At 34.3% G+C, this 22,307-nt stretch overlaps 2 long non-coding RNA genes across 2 annotated transcripts; both read left to right on the top strand.

The window, feature by feature from the left end:
- Window positions 1–2,755: 2,755 nt before the first annotated feature.
- On the top strand, window positions 2,756–4,303 carry LOC131171306 (uncharacterized). Its single transcript, XR_009141965.1, has 2 exons — window positions 2,756–3,519; window positions 4,100–4,303. It is a non-coding gene; the product is annotated as an uncharacterized LOC131171306 (long non-coding RNA).
- A 5,644-nt stretch (window positions 4,304–9,947) lies between these two features.
- LOC131171305 (uncharacterized) lies at window positions 9,948–11,250 on the top strand. Its single transcript, XR_009141964.1, has 2 exons — window positions 9,948–10,467; window positions 11,048–11,250. It is a non-coding gene; the product is annotated as an uncharacterized LOC131171305 (long non-coding RNA).
- The last annotated feature ends 11,057 nt before the right edge of the window (window positions 11,251–22,307 follow it).

Raw genomic sequence — 22,307 nt, 5'->3', positions numbered from 1 at the left:
ATAGCTGTCAAGAATATCCTTAAGTACATGAGAAGAGCTAAGGATTTATTCTTGATATACGAAGGTGGAGACTTGCAATTGGATGGTTATACTGATTCTGATTTTCAATCAGATATCGATGATAGAAAGTCTACCTCTAGATATGTGTTCATTTTTATTGGAGGTGCAGTCAGTTGGAAGAGTTCCAAACAGAGTACGACTGCAGATTTCACTACAAAGGCAGAGTATATTGCTGCATCAGATGCTGCAAAAGAAGCTATTTGGATATAAAAAACCTCGGTCTCACTAGAAATCTAAACACATAGAAAGGCGCTACCACATTATCAGAGAAATAGTTGGGCAAGGCGATGTAGCCATGCAAAAAAATAGCATCAGCTGAAAATCTAGCTGATCCATTCACTAAGCCTTTGTCACAAGCACAGTTAGACTAACATCTTGAGAAGATGGGTCTAAGGTATTGTAATGAATGACTCTAGTGTTAGTGGGAGATTTTTAGTAGTATGCCCTAGAGCATATCAATTAGTATGTATCTTGCACATGTTTTATTAATAAAAAAAAGGCATTTTCATTTTTCTGTTTACATAATATATTTATGTGTAATAAAAAAGGTCCATTGATATTTTGTTAGAAATTCTATTATTAAGTTGTTAAGAATGTGAGTAACAGTATTTCTAACACAAAGTATCATAAATAGGTTCACAATCGAGGATACTTCACAATAAGAATATGACTTATCCAGAAATATTGTAATCATGTTTATTCCCAAGTTATTTATATGAGATGTAAATAAGATGGAATGGTGAGTCTCATGCCATATAATAAACATGATAGGTACTTATACATGATAAGTAGATCGAACCAGTGACACATATGACAAGCACATGAAGTTTACTCTTGTCATTGCATTGTCATAAATCATATTAGTGCATATAATCTTTAGACCTGAGATAGTGCAGTTATCTTGTATATAAGTGGTTTGGGTTTGATACTGCTTTCATACTTGTACTGTGTATGGGTATATGGGCATGTGTTGGCTCTTACTAGTTATATATGGAGGTAAGTGTTGATCAAAATGGAATATGTTCCTCTAAGTAAATAGGGATAAAATCCTATGTTCATTTAATTGTTCTTGATGTTTCAAGTTCCTGGCCAGGACAGATAGATTTAATCATAAAAGAGTTTCTGATGAGAAAATCTTTTTCATCAAGAACTGGAATTAAAAGAGAATATAATATTCATAGCAAATGGGGTTTGACATAAACCATGACTCCAGCTTGAATTGGGATTTTGTAACAGAGAGATTCTAGTGCATGGTAACATATGATTATAGGTTCATTTAAGGTAAACCTTATTACTGATTGAGTGGCTATGGCATGCTATGCTAGGTGTTAACCATGGTCTAGGAGGTGCATAAAATGATTTAGAGAAATTATTTATGGTGAGAAAGAGTGCTGATGATATAAAGAGTTGATATCACGTCTCATTGCCAATTAGTGATGAGCCTAGTAAGTCACACACATACACAAGTAATCACTAAATTAAATATGATTTGATTAATTAATTAAAGAGTTTAATTGATTAATTAAATAGGTTTGGTTTGTAATTAGATTGCAAAGTCTCTAGAATGGTTTGAAACCAAATATAGGTTATTGGATGTATAGTATAAGTTAAATTTATATTTAAAGTGTTTAAATATGAATTTAATTAATGAGAAATTAATTAATAGAGATTAATTAATTTATTTATATTTGATATAAATTGATTAGAAGAAGAGAAATAATTATTTTGGGTTGAGAACTCAAAATTAAGACACAGGGATATTTTGGTTATTTCACAGGGTGACATGTGGTACCATGAGATGGTGATATATGGCACTACACATAAGCTTGCCATATGTCTTTTAATAATGTAAGATGATCAAAGTCAAGATTAAATATAGGTTTGACACTTGACATAATGTGATTAGGTCAATTAAATCTAGAGCTAATCAGAAGGTGACATGTGACAAGAGTTTTGTAACAACCCAGAAATAAAAAAAAAAAAAAAGAGATTTGACTGTTGGCGTGTGACAGTGGGTTTCCACTGTCACAGCCAACATTTATTAAAAAAAAAAAAAAAAAAAAAAAAGTTTCAAAAATCGGGAGGAGGAAAACCCCCCCCCCCCCCATTTCTCTTCTTTCCCTCTCCTTTCCTCTCTTCTTCTTCTTCCTTTCTCCGGTGACCGGCCGGCGACGTCCCAAGCAGCTCCCCACCGGCCGGCGACCCTCTGGCGACGTCCAGGACCACGAAACGCGGCAAGAGAGGAGAGAGAGAGAAAACGCGCGCCGATGGGGCGGCTTTCCGGCTCGATTCCGGCTTCATCCGATGTCCGATCGAGGCGATTCCGGTGGCGTTGGAAAGCTTGTTCCGAGAGCTTTCTTTTGATACCAATTTTGAAGCAAATGGAGGTCGGATGAGTGAGATATGGAGGAGAGAAGTTTCGGATTTTTCAAGCTTTTTCGTCGGATCTCGACGATCCGACCGTTGGATCGACGATCCGAGACCACATATGGACTGAGGAAGAGGAAAGGAACATGGTGGTATGATCAGACCCGGCAAATGTCGCTGGCGACGGCCGGCCGTCTTGTGTGATGGTGCGGCGGCTCCGTGAGCTATGGAGATGGTTCAATTTCAGAGGCTTCCTCATAAATTTTTGGAATTTTGAGACACAGATAAACTTGGGTAAGACAATTTTTATTATTTCTCATGCGTAGAGCATAAATACAGTGTTTCTTAAACAGGAAAAATTGGAGAAAAATTCTAAGAAAAATATATGATGAAAGTAAAATTATTTGGAGATATTCTATGGTGTTAGTTGAATTTTTGGGTGATCGTAGAATATTTTTGAGAAATATGGATGGATTTTAGTTAAATTTTTAGCATATAGGCATATAAGATTGTTTGAAATTAAGATGTTTAAATTTTATATGATTGGTTGAAGCTTGAGGATGGAGGTTTAAATATGTGAATATTAAATTGGGTTGAATTAATAATATGTTAGCTGTTGGAAACTTATGGAATTGAGTAAAATTCTTGAATAAAATATTCATGGGTGACTAGAAAATTACAATTCATTTTGCAATAGCCTTATAATATTATTAAGGACCGCGGGGCAAAATTTTAGAATTTTTAGAGCTTGTTTGAGTGGATTTTTGAAAAATGTCAATTATAGGGACTAAAACGTAATTTTTAAGATTTTGAGTATTGTCTGATTTGGAGGGCCCAGGAGGGGCCATGTGATATTGATGAGATGTGATTGTGGGAATTGAGAATTTAGAAGTGCCATTTGAGCATTTTTGCAGGTTGGGTAGGTCCCAGGTATAGGGGAGACTCTGCCGGATTTTTGGCATGAATTAGGTTGTCTATTGCCTCTTTAGAGTTTTATCTTAACTTAGTACTAATAAATTTATAATTTAATTATTAGGTGATCGAGGTCAGCTATTTTCTGCATCCAGCAGCCACAATAGTCATCGGTGTACTGTGAGTAAAATATTAATTTTAATTGTAATTTCGATATTATTATATGTTCAAGCATGCCTATGCATCACTTATATGCATATATTTATGTAGTTAAACTCTATGCACGATTTATGTTGCATTCATAACTGTTGATGTGCCATGGATGTTGTTGTGGTAATTTGGAGCAGTGTGCATGCGTTGGCGTGCGTGTGATGTGGTGTGGACTATGGATAGGACGGGGTAGTCACGGCTTGAGTAATTCGCTGGGACCCGATCCTTCGAGGGGTAGTCACGGCTTGAGTAATTCGCTGGGACCCTCGATTTGGTTATTAAGTGGAAGTTCGAGCTTGAGTAATTCGCTGGCACCAGGTTGGATTTAAGAAAGCTGTATAGGGGATCAGCTCCCATATGTTATGATTGATACTACAGGGTGTGTGAGTGCTCCAAATTACCTTTTTGATGTTATGATGTGAAAATGATGTTGATGTTGCATTTCACTCTACAGGGTGCATTAGTTTTAGATAGTTATAGAGATTATGGTTAAAATTAATATTTTACTCTCTGAGTTGAACGCTCACTCCTGTTCACCATATTTTTCTAGGCTACAGGAGGAGACATTTTTCAGAATAACCTGTCCTTTTCCTCTCAGGTTATGAAAAGATTACTTAATTGTATTATTATTCTCTAAATTTGTAAATTTAGGACTCCGCATGTGCTAGTAGTAGCATTAAGCCTGTCAGGGACTGTATGAATTCAAGTTTTCATATTAATAAATGAAAAGAAAAAAAATTTTATGAGATTTAAACAGTTTGTAAATGAGGTAACAGGGTTGAGCGAGGCTCTCCTTATTTCAGTTTTCGATGGCTATCGGGTTGGGTTGACCCGAATAAAAATATTTTATTTAATTGTATTTACATGTTGGACCTAAGTTTTTGGGGCCTTGGTTATGGATTTGAGAATAGTAAGGCTTACTACGGGCCTCGGGGGTTTTATGCCGGCCCAGGTCCTAGTGCCGGTCCGGCCCATAGGTTGGGTCGTGACAAAGTTGGTATCAGAGCTTAGGCTCTAGATTCATGGGAAAGAATATACTTGGGAGTGTAAAAGGAGTCTTGTTAGGATGTTACATGCGGAGTATAGGATTCTGTTTCGTCTTTTTCTGTAATTCTTTGTTTCTAGATTCTGCGTTATACCTCGGGAAATATAAAAGTTCCTCATTTAGCGTCTTGATTTTCGTGGAGTACATAGAAATGTGAAATAGAGTTAGTAGACATGTGAGGTCTATCATGAGGATACGTACTCCAAGAAATGCTATGTTTCTGTCTGTATGGCTTTAAATAGTGTGCCCATTTCGTGCAAGGCACGAGTACATAAAAGTAAGTCCTGAAAGTACAGTTGCCCTAGATAAGGATGAGGATACCACTGCTGGCAATCATCAGTAGATGACCCAGTCAGAATAAGTTTGTGATAATAAAAGATTCAGGAGAGATAAGAAATTGGGAGACCTAGTCTGTCAGGACGTATCGTAGTAACTATACAATGTTCTCGATATCCGCAGATTCTGATGCAGACATGGGATTATTGTGTAGAGCTGCGTACTTCCCTGTAGTGCTTATGATGAGGATGTTGCAGGCAGTCTCTGTTTTGGTACAGTAATACCAGAACAGAGTTCTATATCTGCAGAGGAGTTGGAAACTCTTGATTAGGGGTCTAGAGTTAGAATATTGACAGGTCACAGTTGGGTGATAACTAGAGTCGATGACTCGATTACTGACATGAGCTAGATTTATAGTAAAAGTTGCCATCAGACCAGAGGTTTCGGACTAGTTGCAAAGTAAAGGTGACACCTATAGAGTGAGACCGTCTAGTCTTCGGTATGGAATTTTGGATGGTTTTTGCAGAACGATAGACGTTTTGCTTAGAACTTAGTGAGAATAGTATACCTTGTGTGTATCAGTATGGAATAAAGTACAACCCTACTACCTAGAGAAGGTCGAAACTATGAATTGATGATTTACAGAGCTATGATATGATGAGAGAGACATTAATTTGACATGGTTTGGGCAAGGTGGTAAATGTAGTACCTTTGTTGCAGCAAGTTAGGGTGTAGTCCTATCTTTTCAGAAGGGATCGAAAGTTATTACTAATAATGGTGACCAACCAAATAGTGCCCCAGATGGGACTGTAGAGTGTGGTAGAGAGTAGTTGGCTCGGGTATCCCGCAGAGGATACAAGTTTCATTATAGGAATCATATATAATCAGATCACGATGGATGTAAATCCTTTGAATTGGATGACGGGTTTGGGTGCCCGGAATCTTAAGTTTTGGCAAATTGAGTAAACATGGAAAATAATAATAATAATAATAATAATAATAATAATAATAATAATAATAATAATAATAATAATAATAATAATAATAATAATAATAATAATAACAAATAAATAAAATTACTGCAGAATCAGTTCTCGAGGTAGTAAGGGTATTATGTAAGCTAAAGGATAAGAATAGAAATCATACGATAAAAGTATGACTGCAATTTCCTGAGTTCCTTTCTAACTTCATATTTTTCAAAACAATAATATAATCTAATTATAATAGTATTAAGAGTAATAAATTAGCAAAGATAAATCATAGAAGGCCAATGGATAAAGAAAGTGCAGAATGAAAGTTTAGACAATTGATTGCAGATGCAATATAATTTAAATGCCAGTGGGAGTACTAGCTAGAGTGATCAAAGGACCAAATCTGAGTAGCACAGATATGTGATAATGTGGTAGAGACTCTGGAAGATATAGTTAGCAGGTACAGCTGTCATGTTAGGAAGAAGAATGGAACCAGGGACAGAATAGTCAAGTTCTATTTTGGGTAAGACAAAGGAAATAAATGAAAGGACAATTCGAAGGGCGCATAATAAAAGGAACAAAGTTAAGATATAGGGTAGGCTAAGTGTTATTTTTGGCAAGGTGAATGACAAGGATGGAGAACCCAAAATGGGACCATATTAGCAAGAATAGTGATGGAGGTATGGAATACAATAATAATGAGTAAATGCTAGAAGGTATGTGATGATATTGCGGACTACCTAATTAGGTAGAGAAAACGAAGTTAGTAAGTAGTAAGTTGATTAAAGGTCAATCTAAGGGATCAAATAGGTATGATGATAGGAAAAGAATGATAGATAATGATACATATGCTTAGTTTAGACTTTTGAGATAGTGAGAAGGTAGTTAGAGGTTCGTTATGAATGTCAGGCAAACATTGTTAGTGTGATCAATAGAATCACCTTGTAGTGAAGCAATAACGACAGGACAATAGTAGGGGTAGAACGAAAAGTGACAAGTCTGGATGGTTATAAATCACTAGAAAGTTCAAGGATCAAATTAATGACCATAGATAAGGGTGGAATTAGTGTTGGAAGAATTTATTAGTGAGAGAAATCTTTCAGGAATCAACAAAAGTTAAGGGCACAATATAAACTATAATAGATATGAATCATAGGTCGAGTATAAGTAAAGTTAATAAATTATAAAATATTATGTCAGGAAGGACAATGGTACGGTAAAGGGTTCATGCAGATGATACCTTATAGGTAGAGCACAATTGTGCTAGGGATGATGAAATTTGAAGAGAAAGACCAAGAAACATAGGTTAAACATTATTATATGGACAATCGGGCGTAGTTGAATATAAGAGAATATTTTTCTTTCTTTCAAGTTTAGCTTGTGCTTTTGGTTCTAGAGGGTTATATAAGGAACAGAGACTAAACCAAGGAGACCTAGTTATTTGAGAGTTTGGTAGGCACCAATTCATACACAATTTCCTAATATGAGAATGACAGTAAGTACGTACCTAGTGTTAAGTATGAAAGGACGATCAGAGTAATAACAGGAGTCAAATTGAGTTAGCTACCAAGGCTTGTGACTATTTTAAATTATGAGCTGGAGAGAATACTAATTGTGAATGAGTTACAGCGAATGAGATTGTTGCTAATAGGAAAAGATGAGGTTGAAGTTTGGAAAGCTATGGGCAGTATATGTGATTATATTAAGGAGAATGAACATGTGAAGTATTTTGTTTAGAATTAAGGCATGGCACACATTTCCCACAGCCGTGTTAGTTCAGATGGAACTTATAGTTTTAAGGGCTCCTATCCATCTAGGATGTGTAATTTCCTACTAAGGCTGGTAGGGAATGATAATGTTCCGATAGTTAAGTTGGAAAAAGGGGATACAAGGAAAATTTTCTATGGTTAACTACAAGTGTTACATAAGGTAAACAATGTGCTGGTAGGAGTAAATCGTAAGGTTAGAATTCCCGGAGTAATATAACTAGTAATCAAGATAAGACTAAGAAATAAGATGAAAGTTAAAGTTGATGATGGGATGGACATCCTTGAAGGAAAAAGGTGTAAGGGTGAAATAGGATTAAGATTAAGGAATAAGTGCAGCAGGTTGAAAAGATATCAACAATAGCAGAAATAGGAAAAGGAAGTGGATAAGATCCAAAGAATAGGAAGAAAGCTTGTAAAGCTAATTATAATGATGAGGATAAGGAGGAATAGGTATGCTAGGAACATACTAAGATATGTTTAAAACAAGTTATTATGAGATGATAGATTAAAGGAGTAGTAGAGCCTCGATCTGAGTGCCAATGTGTCAGAAGTAGGCCACATACTAAGAAGCTATAGGAAGAAGTCTAGATATTTCTATTCCAGAGAAGGAGTGAGAATTGATAAGTCGCATGGATTGAGTTGTCAGAGAATATAAACACTTTTGTTACCTAGAAGGAGAGACCAGTTTACTTTCCAATATTGATAAATGATACACTTGGCCCTTGGAGGAGACTCTACCTGACTAGTTACATAAGATCAATAGAGGTTGGTCTAAGTACCTTAGTAATGACACAAAAGAGATTAAAAATTTGAAGTATCATGGGAGGAGAAGATTTATAGGTATTGACCACTGAGGTCATAAGAAGAGTGAAGATCTCGAACAAGATGCCTAGATTAGGTGCTACAGGAAAGCTACTCATAGGATACCATGGAACAAGGAACATAAGTTATGTCATTGGGGAAAAAGAGATTATTAAAACAAATGAATGATGACTGAAGTCACCAAGAGACATGTTGGGGCATAATAAAAGTGAGGTAAGCACCAAAGTTTATTGAATTATGAGACATCAAGTCAAGAACAGTGAGGTATAGATTATACTTGAAATGTCAGAAAAATGGTCAATAAATAGTTACAAGATAAAAGCCCTCTAGAAAGAGATGATGACAAATAGGACACTATGGTAGAATCAGAGAGCGGTAGAATGTCATATATAATATACGAAGAGTTTGAAGAATAAATGTTTTACCCATCTCTGCATAGCTGAAGGAGTAATGATTGCACTTGTTCCGATAATCTTCTTTTCCATATCTCTTGTTTCTTCGAAAATTCGAGGACGAATTTTTCTTAAGGGGGGAAGAATGTAACAACCCAGAAATTAAAAAAAAAAAAAAGAGATTTGACTGTTGGCGTGTGACAGTGGGTTTCCACTGTCACAGCCAACATTTATTAAAAAAAAAAAAAAAAAAAAGTTTCAAAAATCGGGAGGAGGAAACCCCCCCCCCCCCATTTCTCTTCTTTCCCTCTCCTTTCCTCTCTTCTTCTTCTTCCTTTCTCCGGTGACCGGCCGGCGACGTCCCAAGCAGCTCCCCACCGGCCGGCGACCCTCCGGCGACGGCCAGATCACTAGAAAACGGCGGCAAGAGAGGGAGAGAGAGAAAAACGCACGATGGGCGCGGCTTTCGGCGCGATTCGGCTTCATCCGACGTTCGATCGAGGCGATTCGGTGGCGTTGGAAAGCTTGTTCCGAGAGCTTTCTTTTGATACCAATTTTGAAGCAAATGGAGGTCGGATGAGTGAGATATGGAGGAGAGAAGTTTCGGTTTTTCAAGCTTTTTCGGATCTACGACGATCCGACCGTTGGATCGACGATCCGAGACCACATATGGACGAGGAAGAGGAGAGGAACATGGTGGTATGATCAGACCCGCAAATGTCGCTGGCGATCGGCAGCCGCCACCGCGCGGTGTGGTGCGTGATCTCCGGTGAGCTATGGAGATGGTTCAACTTCCAGAGGCTTCCTCATAAATTTTCGAATTTTTGAGACACGATAAACTTCGGGTAAGATAATTTTTATTATTTCTCCGTCTCAGAGCATAAATACGATGTTTCTTAAACAGGAAAAATTGGAGAAAAATTCTAAGAAAAATATATGATGAAAGTAAAATTATTTGGAGATATTCTATGGTGTTAGTTGAATTTTTGGGTGATCGTAGAATATTTTTGAGAAATATGGATGGATTTTAGTTAAATTTTTAGCATATAGGCATATAAGATTGTTTGAAATTAAGATGTTTAAATTTTATATGATTGGTTGAAGCTTGAGGATGGATGTTTAAATATGTGAATATTAAATTGGGTTGAATTAATAATATGTTAGCTGTTGGAAACTTATGAAATTGAGTAAAATTCTTGAATAAAATATTCATGGGTGACTAGAAAATTACAATTCATTTTGCAATAGCCTTATAATATTATTAAGGACCGCGGGGCAAAATTTTAGAATTTTTAGAGCTTGTTTGAGTGGATTTTTGAAAAATGTCAATTATAGGGACTAAAACGTAATTTTTAAGATTTTGAGTATTGTCTGATTTGGAGGGCCCAGGAGGGGCCATGTGATATTGATGAGATGTGATTGTGGGAATTGAGAATTTAGAAGTGCCATTTGAGCATTTTTGCAGGTTGGGTAGGTCCCAGGTATAGGGGAGACTCTGCCGGATTTTCGGCATGAATTAGGCTGTCTATTGCCTCTTTAGAGTTTTATCTTAACTTAGTACTAATAAATTTATAATTTAATTATTAGGTGATCGAGGTCAGCTATTTTCTGCATCCAGCAGCCACAATAGTCATCGGTGTACTGTGAGTAAAATATTAATTTTAATTGTAATTTCGATATTATTATATGTTCAAGCATGCCCATGCATCACTTATATGCATATATTTATGTAGTTAAACTCTAGGCACGATTTATGTTGCATTCATAACTGTTGATGTGCCATGGATGTTGTTGTGGTAATTTGGAGCAGTGTGCGTGCGTTGGCGTGCGTGTGATGTGGTGTGGACTATGGATAGGACGGGGTAGTCACGGCTTGAGTAATTCGCTGGGACCCGATCCTTCGAGGGGTAGTCACGGCTTGAGTAATTCGCTGGGACCCTCGATTTGGTTATTAAGTGGAAGTCCGAGCTTGAGTAATTCGCTGGCACCAGGTTGGATTTAAGAGAGCTGTATAGGGGATCAGCTCCCATATGTTATGATTGATACTACAGGGTGTGTGAGTGCTCCAAATTACCTTTTTGATGTTATGATGTGAAAATGATGTTGATGTTGCATTTCACTCTACAGGGTGCATTAGTTTTAGATAGTTATAGAGATTATGGTTAAAATTAATATTTTACTCTCTGAGTTGAACGCTCACTCCTGTTCACCATATTTTTCCAGGCTACAGGAGGAGACATTTTTCAGAATAACCTGTCCCTTTCCTCTCAGGTTATGAAAAGATTACTTAATTGTATTATTATTCTCTAAATTTGTAAATTTAGGACTCCGCATGTGCTAGTAGTAGCATTAAGCCTGTCAGGGACTGTATGAATTCAAGTTTTCATATTAATAAATGAAAAGAAAAAAATTTTATGAGATTTAAACAGTTTGTAAATGAGGTAACAGGGTTGAGCGAGGCTCCCCTTATTTCAGTTTTCGATGGCTATCGGGTTGGGTTGACCCGAATAAAAATATTTTATTTAATTGTATTTACATGTTGGACCTAAGTTTTTGGGGCCTTGGTTATGGATTTGAGAATAGTAAGGCTTACTACGGGCCTCGGGGGCTTTATGCCGGCCCAGGTCCTAGTGCCGGTCCGGCCCATAGGTTGGGTCGTGACAAGTTTTAAGTGATGAATTAGCTATATAATGTGTTGTTATGAAAAAGAAAAATAACAAGCTTCCATTTACTCCTTGGTGCCGCCACCTAAAGAACACTCTCCCTTCTCTTCTTCTTCTTATTCTCTTATCAATTCAAAGAGATTAGCAAACAATCTCTTAAATTAAAAATATTAGAAATTATTTCTAGTGTCCTGTTTACATCTGTAATCTCTCAAAAGGCAAAACTTGATTTTCTAATTCATAGAAAAAACTTTAGAAGCTGTTCAAGGACTGCCATCGGTGATCTTGGTGTGGACAAGCTAGAGGGACAACATCTGGTGTCCTAAAGACGCATCCCAAAGGTGTCAAACACGCTGCAGTGCATCAAAAGATTAGTGCACTTGTTCTTGATCTAATATAGGATTCTAATGAATTAATCTATTAATTCTAAAATATTAAATGGCAAATATAGATCTAAAAATGTATTAAAAGAGTTTTAATATGTTGTTTATCATTGAAATCAAATAGATAAAAATGAATATTACATGATGCATGTGACCCAAGATGAAAAATTTTGAATTTCAATAATCTAAACTTGTGTTTTTCATGATTTCGCTCCTTCATTATTGTCATTAGATTTTTTAAAATTTTATTATAAATCTCATTTAATATCCTTCTTCGTCATTTTATTAATAAATGTGTCTATAAACTATTTTTTATTAAGCACATTAACTATTTATCATTCACTTATAATTAATTTAACTAAATATAAAATTGTTTAAAATTTTAAATGCTAATTTTCATAAACTAAATCAAATATCCTTTTACTTATAACTAGAGGAATACTCGTGCTATGTGCGGTTAAAATATATATATATATTAAAAATATTTTAATATTATTATTTAAAATATTAAAAATATAAAATACTAGTAATAAATTTTAATCAAATAAGTTAACAATTGCTCTCAAATCAATGAACTTAATAGTCATAAGTTTTTTTTTTAATGGCCATAAATTATTTTTCATATATAATAGTAATAATAAAATCATTTTAAAATAATAAAATAAAATTAAAGTAAATTAAAATTTATTAAATACATAAAAGGAAAAGAAAAAACTTTTAAATATTAATTTTTCTTTAAAATAAATATGAGTATTGATTTTACTGTAATTGATTTTTTAAATTAAAAATTAGAAACATAATAAAATGTGATAATTATATTATATCTATTTAAAAAATATAGAAAATACTTGATGTTGACTTTTCTCTTTTAAAAAATTAAAAATTAATGGATAGACATTACCTTTAATAATTCGACATATTTAAAAGAAATTTAATCATTAATTTCTTACAAAAATTTAAATATGCTTGATTCTAATTTAGAGCATATATTTTAAAAAAAATTAAACTTTTAGTTGTAGTAATAATTGAATAATTATTATAATATTAATTGAATTTTAAAATCAAATGTCTTGAATTGTCAAATTATTAGTAATTAAATACTAAATTTAATTGTAGTAAATTTGTTAAAAGTATTTAATTTTTCCTTTAAAGTAACTACCATTGACTTTTTAAATTAAAAAGTAAGAAAATTATAATGAATGTCAATTATATTTAGTAATCAATACTTTTTCTATTATTTAAATTTGAATGATCAAAAGAATTAAGAATTGTATTTAAAAATAAAATTATATAATAATTATATATTACAACTGTTTAAGAAATATAGAAAAATTATTAGTAGTAAATTTAATTAAAAATTGTTACTTACTATAAATATGACAAATTTAAAATCCTATCTCTTCTTGAATTTATTTTACAAAATTTGAACAATTTCTTTATCAGAAAGCGAACATGGAATATATATATAAATTAACATATATGTGTTTATTGAGTATAATTAATAAATTAATATAATTAACTCTTAGTTTTTCTTATCTCTAATTAAATTATTAAATTAAGCTTTTATAGGCATTTATAATAATAATAATAATAATAATAATAATAATAATAGTAGCTACTTATCATAATATTAAAATGTAATAATTATATAATTTGTAACTTATATATACATAATTAAGAAATTAATAACTTAATCATAATTTATAAAAATTGTATCAGTAATTAATTTTTATAAATAATAATAAAATAATATAACATAACATGATTAATATTAACTAAATTAATAATATTAATTATTTATTAATATACTATAAAAAATATCAAAAAAATAATAATAATAATTAAATATTAATGTAAATTTATTGTTAATCATAACAATGAAAATAAATTTTTATTTCATTTCATTTTTTCACAATTCATTATATATATATATATATATATATATATATATATATATATATATATATATATATATATATATATATAATTAAAAATATATCCATGATTCTTGATTTTAATTTAGAGCATATATTTTAAAGAAAGTTAGACTTAATAAAAATTTTTATCATTAATTTCTAAAAAAATATTCAAATATCTCCTGATTTTTAATTCTAATTTTAAACATATATTTAACTATGAAAATAAATTTTTATTTTATTTCATTTTCCACAATTCATTATATATATATATATATATATATATATAATAAAAAATATATCCCTAATTCCTGATTTTAATTTAGAGCATATATTTTAAAGGAAGTTAAATTTAATGAAAATTTTTATCATTATTTAAAAAAAAATCAAATATCTCATGACTCTTAATTCTAATTTTAAATATATATTTTTAAGGAAATTAAACCTAATTATGGGTGTATATATCTTAATCACTAAGAATCTTGGTCCTAATTTAAAGTATATATTTTAAAGGAAATTAAATTTATTTAAAACTATTTAAGAAATATAAATAAAATTTAATGTTGACGTTTTATTTTTTTTAAATTGAATATTAATTACCTTTAAAATTTCAATTATTAATTCTCATAAGAATTCAAATATCCCTTGATTCCTTATTTTAATTTAAAACATATATTTTAAAGGAAATTATACCTAATAAAAAATTTTATCATTAATTTTCAAAAAAAATTCAAATATCTCATGATTCTTAGTTCTAATTTTAAATAGATATTTTAAAGAAAATTAAACCTAATTATAGTAATTAATAAATTTTCATTATTTAAAATTGAAAAATCATATTAATTAAGAATTGTATTTAGAAAATTAGATTATATAATATTTATATATTACAACTATTTAGGAAATATAGATAAAATTTAATTTTGATCTTTTTTTTAAATAATGTTTAATAATTAGATATCTTTTAAAAAAAATTAATTATTAATTTCCCATAAATATTCAAATATTAATGATTCTTTATTCTAATTTAGAATAGATATTTTAAAAAAATTTAATTTAATTAAAAATATTTAGGAAATATAAATAAAATTTAATGTTTATCTTTTATTTTTTTGTTTAATTTAAAGATATTTAAATTTAAAAGTTATATAATAATTATATATTTTAAAGTTTTAGAAAAATACTGAAAATATTAGGCCTCAAAGGCAGAGTCTTTTTTGTAGTTATCATTATTTTCTTCTTAACCTTCATTTTATTAGTATTTTGCTTTAAAATGACAATCCCATTTGTGATTCTTTCTGGATTCCCACTTCTTCCGCCACTCTTTTATGGTAATTTTGCTATGTTTTTTTTCATTTGACTTTGTTACACTCGATTCTATACTCTATTTCTTGTTGGGATTGTTGATTTTCTACTTAATTTCTCTAAAAAAAAATATTTCAACTTTATTTTCAAAGAATATGGGAAACCTTCCTTACTAAGAAATTGTTTTTTTTTTTTGCTTGTTCTTTTGAAAGCTGCCTTTATTTATTTATTAATTTATTTTTAATACTATGAGAGACATGTTTTATTTGTTGAGGTGAATCTTATGATGGATCTTCCTAGTATTTGATTTGTAAATTTGAGATTGTAGTGCTGATCTAATAATATGTTTGTGGTACAACCTCCAAATGAAGACACATGGCTTGCAGTGACTTCTTTGCCTCACTTCAAGTATGAAGAATTATCACAATTCACAAATGATAGAATTTAAATCACAGATAATAGAATATTATTCCCTTAATTTCTTATACTCAAGAAATTGGACTTTGATATTGATAAAAAAGAAATATGCGTATTTAGGCATATTGAAGATATTTTTTTGTGTATTTAGACAATAAAAAGTTAAATTTGGGTTACAACTTAAAAATTAAACAAGGAAAAAAATTAAATATTCAAATATCCTTGATTATTTATTCTAATTTAGAACAGATATTTTAAAGAAATTAAATTTAATTAAAAATATTAAGGAAATATAAATAAAATGTAATTTTGACCTTTCTTTTTTTTAATTTAAATATATTTAAATTTAAAAGTTATATAGTAATTATATATTTCAACTTTTTAGAAAAATACTGAAAATATTAGGCTTTCAAGGCAGAGTCTTTTTTGTAGTTACTATTCTTTTCTTCTTTTCCTTCATTTTATTAGTATTTTGCTTTAAAATGACAATTTCCCACGTGATTCTTTCTGGATTCTCACTTGTTTTGCCACTCTTTATGGTAATTTTGCTATTTTCTTTTCATTTAACTTGGTTACACTCGGTTCGATGCTCTGTTTCTTGTTGGGATTATTGATTTTCTACTTAATTTCTCTAAAAAGAAAAATATTTCAATTTTATTTTCAAAGAATATGAGAAACTTTCCTTACTAAGAAGATTATTTTTTTTTCTTGTTCTTTTGCAAGAATATGATCATTTTATTCTAATGTCAGTTAAATAAAAACTGCCTTTATTTATTTATTTTAATTCAATGGGAGGCATATTTTATTTGTTGAGATGAATCTTATGATAGATATTTCTAGTGTTTGATTTGTAAATTTAAGATTGTAGTGCTGATTTAATAATATGTTTGTGGTACAACCTCCAAATAAAGACACATGACCTGCAATTACTTCTTTTGTAATACCCTCACCATAGGTAGTCCGTACATTTTACTGTTCCAATGACTAATGTCTGTTCGGACAGTCAGAATGTCTGAAACTATACTTAGACTATAGTGAGGAGGCATAAATTGATAAAATAAATGGTAAGAAAATATAGGAAAAATTTTGAGAAAATAAAATAATAAAAATAAACCGATATGCACCATGAATAGCATTTTAGTCATTTCACCCCCCATATGTGAATTTTGACCTAAATATCAAATTAAAAATTTGAGAAATAAAATAATTAACATAAATTTATTTTTATGAATTTGAATTAGGGAAATGAGAAGAGAAAAGAAAAGAAAGGAAAAGAAAAGAAAAGAAAGGCTTGTGAAAAATTTAAATTTAAGTACACAATAAATATATATATATATATATAGCCCTAAGAGACAAAAACCACGAAACACCATCTTCTTCTCTACTCTTTCTCTCTCTCTCCCTCATATTGCCACCCACCCTTGGTCCCTCATTTCCACCATTGTCATTCAAGCTCTAAGCTTGACTTCTCCCTCATTTTCTCATCAAAACTCATAACACTCTTCATTAAAAATACTCCCTACACCCTAAGGAAGCTATAGACACCCATAGGAAGCAAGAAAAATGAGGTTTGGGAAGCTCAAGTAATGTTAGTGCACTAATCCTTCTTCTTCTTTTTATTAAACATGAAAAGCATGTTTAGCCAAGTATAAATATCATGAAAATGAAAAGAAAATTTGAAAGAAAGAACCATTGATTTTTGGACAGCCATGGAACTTGAAATTTGTTACTTTTAAGTAATGAAAAAATAGTTCCATGAGAATGTGTGGTGAGTTGAAATGTTGGGAGTTAGTTGTGTAGGGTTCGTGTAAATTTAAAACTTTGGAAACTAGGGTGTAACACCCCAAAATTTTAAATTTTATTATTTTATGAGTATTATTAATATTTTTATTTTATTTAAATTTTAAGAAATTATTTGAGATTTTTCAGATTTTAAAAATCTGGTTCGATTTTCCAAAAATATAAACTTTGATGATTTTTAAAAATTAATTTAAAGACTACGTGACAAAACTAAAAATATATTTGGAGTCTACGAATTTTTCTGAGTTTTCTAAAATTTTTTTGAAATTTTTGGACCTCGTTTTTTGGTCCCGAGGCAGAGTAAAAATTCAAAGTTTTGTATTCTGAATCGAACCGGTCGAATTGAACCGGATCGGATCGGACCGGTCGAATCGGACCGGCCTTCTTCTTCCTTTTTCTTCCTCTCCTGCGCGCGTTTCTCCTCCTCCCTTTCTCTCTTTTTTCTCTCTCCTCCCTCCTCCCCTTGCCGCGCCGCCACCTCCCCTGTCACCCCAGCTCGCCGGCGCGCCGCCTAAGCCCTCCCCCACGGCCGGCCGCCGCCTAGAACGCCGGAAAACTGCTCCAGAAGCGATGCGCAGCGCGCGCACGACCGTTCGCCTTCCCGGCCAAAATCCGGCCGATCCGGCCACCAATTGGATCGGGTCTTGTGTCTAAACCCATCTACTCGTCGAGAGCTTTCCATAGACACCAAGAACACCGAAATCCATCCAGCGGTTTGTCTAATTTTTGCCCGGGAAGTTTTAGCCCATTTTGACTTTCGGACTAGATTTCTCGCAAACCGTGAACCCCACGAGAAAACCGAGAGTACCAGAGCGCTCCACTCGTCGAGCGCTTAGAAAATTCTGAAAAATTTATGTACTAACCCCCGTGTTGTGGGCTTCGTGTAGGTATCCTCAGTTCGCGAAAATTATACAGTTGTCCGGGTCTGTGAATTTCCGGCCAGACAGACCCGTTACCGGAAAAGTCTCCGAATTAGACCCAGGTTTTGGCTACCCCCCCATTGTCAGACATCCCGAGCACGTTCCCGAAGTCAGAATCGGCAAAGGTAAACCCGAACCTTACTTTTTTGTAATTTTCTAGTGCTTAAATATGATTAAAAATCCATAAAATATTCGTGGTAGCTCAGAAAATTATGATTCTTTTTGCAATAGCCTAGTAATATTGCTAAGGACCGCGGGGCAAAGTTTTAGAATTTTTAGAGCTTATTTGGGCAGTTTTTGCAAAAATGATCAATTATAAGGACTAAATTGAAATTTTACATATTGTGATGGATGATTGATTTGATGGACCCAGGAGGGGCTGTGTGATAAGATTGAGTTGTGGATATATGGGTTGTGAATATAGAAGTGTGTTTTGAGCCCTTTTGCAGGTTGGGTAGGTCCTAGGTATAGGGGAGACTCTGCCGGATTTTCGGCACGACTTAGGACGTATTTGGTCTTTTCTTGAATTGTATTGAGTCATTTGTATTAAATAATTGTAATGTAATTGTCAGGTGAGCCGGGACAATCTTCTTCCTCCGTCCAACCGCCACAGTGACCGTTGTCAAGTCTGTGAGTAAAATATTAATTTTAATTGTAATTTCACTATTATTATATGTTCAAGCATGCCCATGCATCACTTATATGCATATATCTATGTAGATAAACCTTAGGCACGATTTATATTGCATTCATAACTGTGAGAGTGCCATATATGTTGTTATGGTAATTTGGAGCAGTGTGCGTGCGTTGGCGTGCGTGTGATGTGGTGTGGACTATGGATAGGACGGGTAGATACGGCTTGAGATCTTCGCTGGGACCCGGTCCTTCGGGGTAGACACGGCTTGAGTTCTTCGCTGGGACCCCAATTTGGTTATTAAGTGGAAGTCCGAGCTGAGTTCTTCGCTGTCACAGTTGGAATTAAGAGAGCTGTATAGGGGATCAGCTCCCAAATATGTATATGATTGATATTGCTGGGTGCGTGAGTGCTCCAAATTACCTTTTTGATGTTATGATGTGAAATTATTGCTGGTGTTGCATTTCACTCTACAGGGTGCATTAGTTTTAGATAGTTATAGGGATTATGGTTAAAATTGATATTTTACTCTCTGAGTCGAATGCTCACTCCTGTTCAATATTTTTTCAGGCTACAGGAGGATTTTATTGTGGTTAACCTGCTTTTCTCCTTCGCAGGTTGTTTATCAATATTTGTGTAATTTTATTTACTCTTAGAATTTTCGCATGTGTTAGAAGTATTTATTTGATTTTGGTCTGTAATATTATTATCATGTTGGACCTGTAAACGTATAATGATATGCATGTTTGATGGACTGGATGAGGGAGCTGAGCTCCCATATGTTTTTATGATGATATGAGTATGTGGAGGGTGAGCTGAGCTCCCCAATTGAGTATTTACTGTGTTTACAGGTCGGGTGAGTCAAAAACTCCCCGTTGAAAGGTCCATTTTATGGCCGGACTCTGTCCGGTTGATTTCTTGAAATTGGGCCCAAATGGGCCTTAGAGTTGGGTTAAGTGAATAGTTAGGCTTACTACGGGCCTCGGGGGCTTTAGGCTGGCCCAAGTCCTAGTGCCGGTCCGGCTCATAGGTTGGGTCGTGACAAATATGGTATCAGAGCTTAGGCTCCAGATTCTTAGGGATTGTTTGTCCAAAGTGTTGGGAATAGTCTACTAGGAGTCACATGCGGAAAAATAGGGTCCACATTCGTCTTGCATTGTCATCTTTGCTTCTAGTTTCTGCTTTATATATTGTGTGTAAATATGAGTCTATAGAGCTATGTAATGTGTAGTTTTGAATTTTGTGGGCTAATGCTGCTGAATTTCAGGAAAATGCGTAGAAGCAGGAGAGCTGCCACTGCACCAGAACCAGATGTGCCTGACGAGGTGTCAGCATAAGATAAGGCGCCTGCCCCGAGGAGGCAGGGTAGGAGGCCTAGAGCTGCTTAAGTAGAAGAGCAGCTGCCAACAGTTCAGGATCAGTCTTTCATGGCACAGGGTCCCATGGACCCATGGCAGCTACTCTAGCTGGGTTACAGAGAACCATTGATATGATGGCGCAGTATATGGTCCACCCTCCACAGCAGCAGCAATCCACCGCACCAAGAGGGGAACCTTACAAACAGATCATCAATTTCAAGAAGTTAGTGCCTGGTACTTATGATGTGCCAGATGATGCATATCGGTTTTTAGATTCCTGCAGACAGGCAGGAACAGAATTAAAGTTGACTGATAAAAGACTTATAGAGTGTATGCAGCATGTAATGGGGCCTATGCCTAGACAGTGAATGAATGACTACATATTACCTCGGATGGAGGGTTTGTCGTGGACTCAGTTTGTGGAACTGTTCATCAATCGGTTTGTGCCAGAAAGCTTCAGGGATCAAAAGCAGTGGGCCTTTGAGGCCTTAAGACAGAATGGCAAGTCTGTAGATGAATATGCTACAGAATTTCTTGAGTTGAGCAGGTATGCCCCTACAGCAGTTGCTACAGAAACTATGAAGGTGAAGAGGTTCCTAAAGGGGCTTGACAGGAGGTATGCAAACCTGGCCATGATGTCGGATTAGTCTTTTGATGTGGTGGTTGATCGAGCCAGACAGATAGAGATTAGCTATGCTGTGGATGACAACGAAAGAGCAAAGAAAAATAGAGCAGAGGGTTCTTCAGGTGTTCCCCATATGGGTGCTCCAGATAGTGGTGGCCAGAGTAATTACAGAGGAAGAAGTAGGAACAAGAATAGTGGTTTTAGACACAAACCTCGAGGGTTCAGACCAGGGTACGGATCCAGCAGTGGTCACAGTTCGGGGTACAGCAGTTCTGGGTCTAGTTCAGGATCCTCCTTGGCACCTTGTGCACAGTGTGAAATAGGACATTCAGGACCTTGTATGATGGGTTCAGGAGTATGCTTCAGGTGTGGCCAACCAGGTCACTTTGCTAGGGAATGTCCCGTGTTCAGTGAGCCACAGATGGGGTCACAAGGTTCTGTTGCAAATGTTCCTCGTCAGATGTATCCGGGTGCTTCCAGCATGGCGGTGATCGATTTAGTAGCCAGGCCGAGGACAATGGGGGCGTGGATTTGGAGGCGGTCAGAGGTAGAAGTCGATGTCGAGTTACGCCACTTAGGGTAGGGATCAAGCTCAGGTTTTCACCCTGACCCATCAGGATGCTCAGGCTTCTAATGCAGTTGTGGCAGGTATTCTACTAGTCTGTTCCTATGAGGCTCGTGTTTTGATAGATCCGGGTGCTACGCACTCATTTGTCTCCCTTGTGTTTGCCATGAGATTGGGTAGAAACCCTACAACTTTAGAATGCCCTTTGTCGGTAGCTACCCCACTTAGTGACAACATAGATGTAGATATGGTTTTTCCGGGTAGCCCAGTAGTAGTGGATGGAAAGATTCTCCCAGCAGACTTAGTTCCTCTACCAGTAATGGATTTCGATGTAATCTTGGGAATGGATTAGTTGGCAACTCATTATGCCACTTTAGACTGCAGGAACAAAAATGTGTATTTCCACATACCCGGTGTGGAAGAGTTTAGCTTTAATGGTGACAGGAGCGTGGCTCCATATAACTTGGTGTCAGCAATTAGTGCTAGAAAAATGTTGAGGTGTGGATGCCAAGGGTATTTGGCATTGGTGAGAGATACATCTGTAGAAGGTGTCAACATGGAAAATGTTCCTGTTGTCAGAGAATTCATGGATGTCTTTCATGAAGAGCTTCCAGGGTTGTCACCCGAAAGGGGAATAGAGTTCTACATTGATATTGTGCTGGGTACAAATCCCATATCAATGCCGCCTTACAGGATGGAGCCAGCAGAATTGAAGGAGCTAAAGGAGCAACTACAGGAGCTTTTAGACAAGGGTTTTATACGTCCGAGCACTTCACCCTGGGGTGCTCCTGTTCTATTTGTGAGAAAAAAGGATGGGTCATTGAGGTTGTGCATTGACTATAGACAGCTGAACAAGGTGACTGTGAAGAACAAGTATCCACTTCCTCGGATCGACGA

This window comes from Hevea brasiliensis, chromosome 12, assembly GCF_030052815.1.
Source record: "Hevea brasiliensis isolate MT/VB/25A 57/8 chromosome 12, ASM3005281v1, whole genome shotgun sequence".
In the NCBI taxonomy this organism is placed as follows: domain Eukaryota; kingdom Viridiplantae; phylum Streptophyta; class Magnoliopsida; order Malpighiales; family Euphorbiaceae; genus Hevea; species Hevea brasiliensis.
The sequence above is the reverse complement of the archived record's forward strand: the minus strand, read 5'-3'. Positions and strand labels throughout refer to the sequence as shown.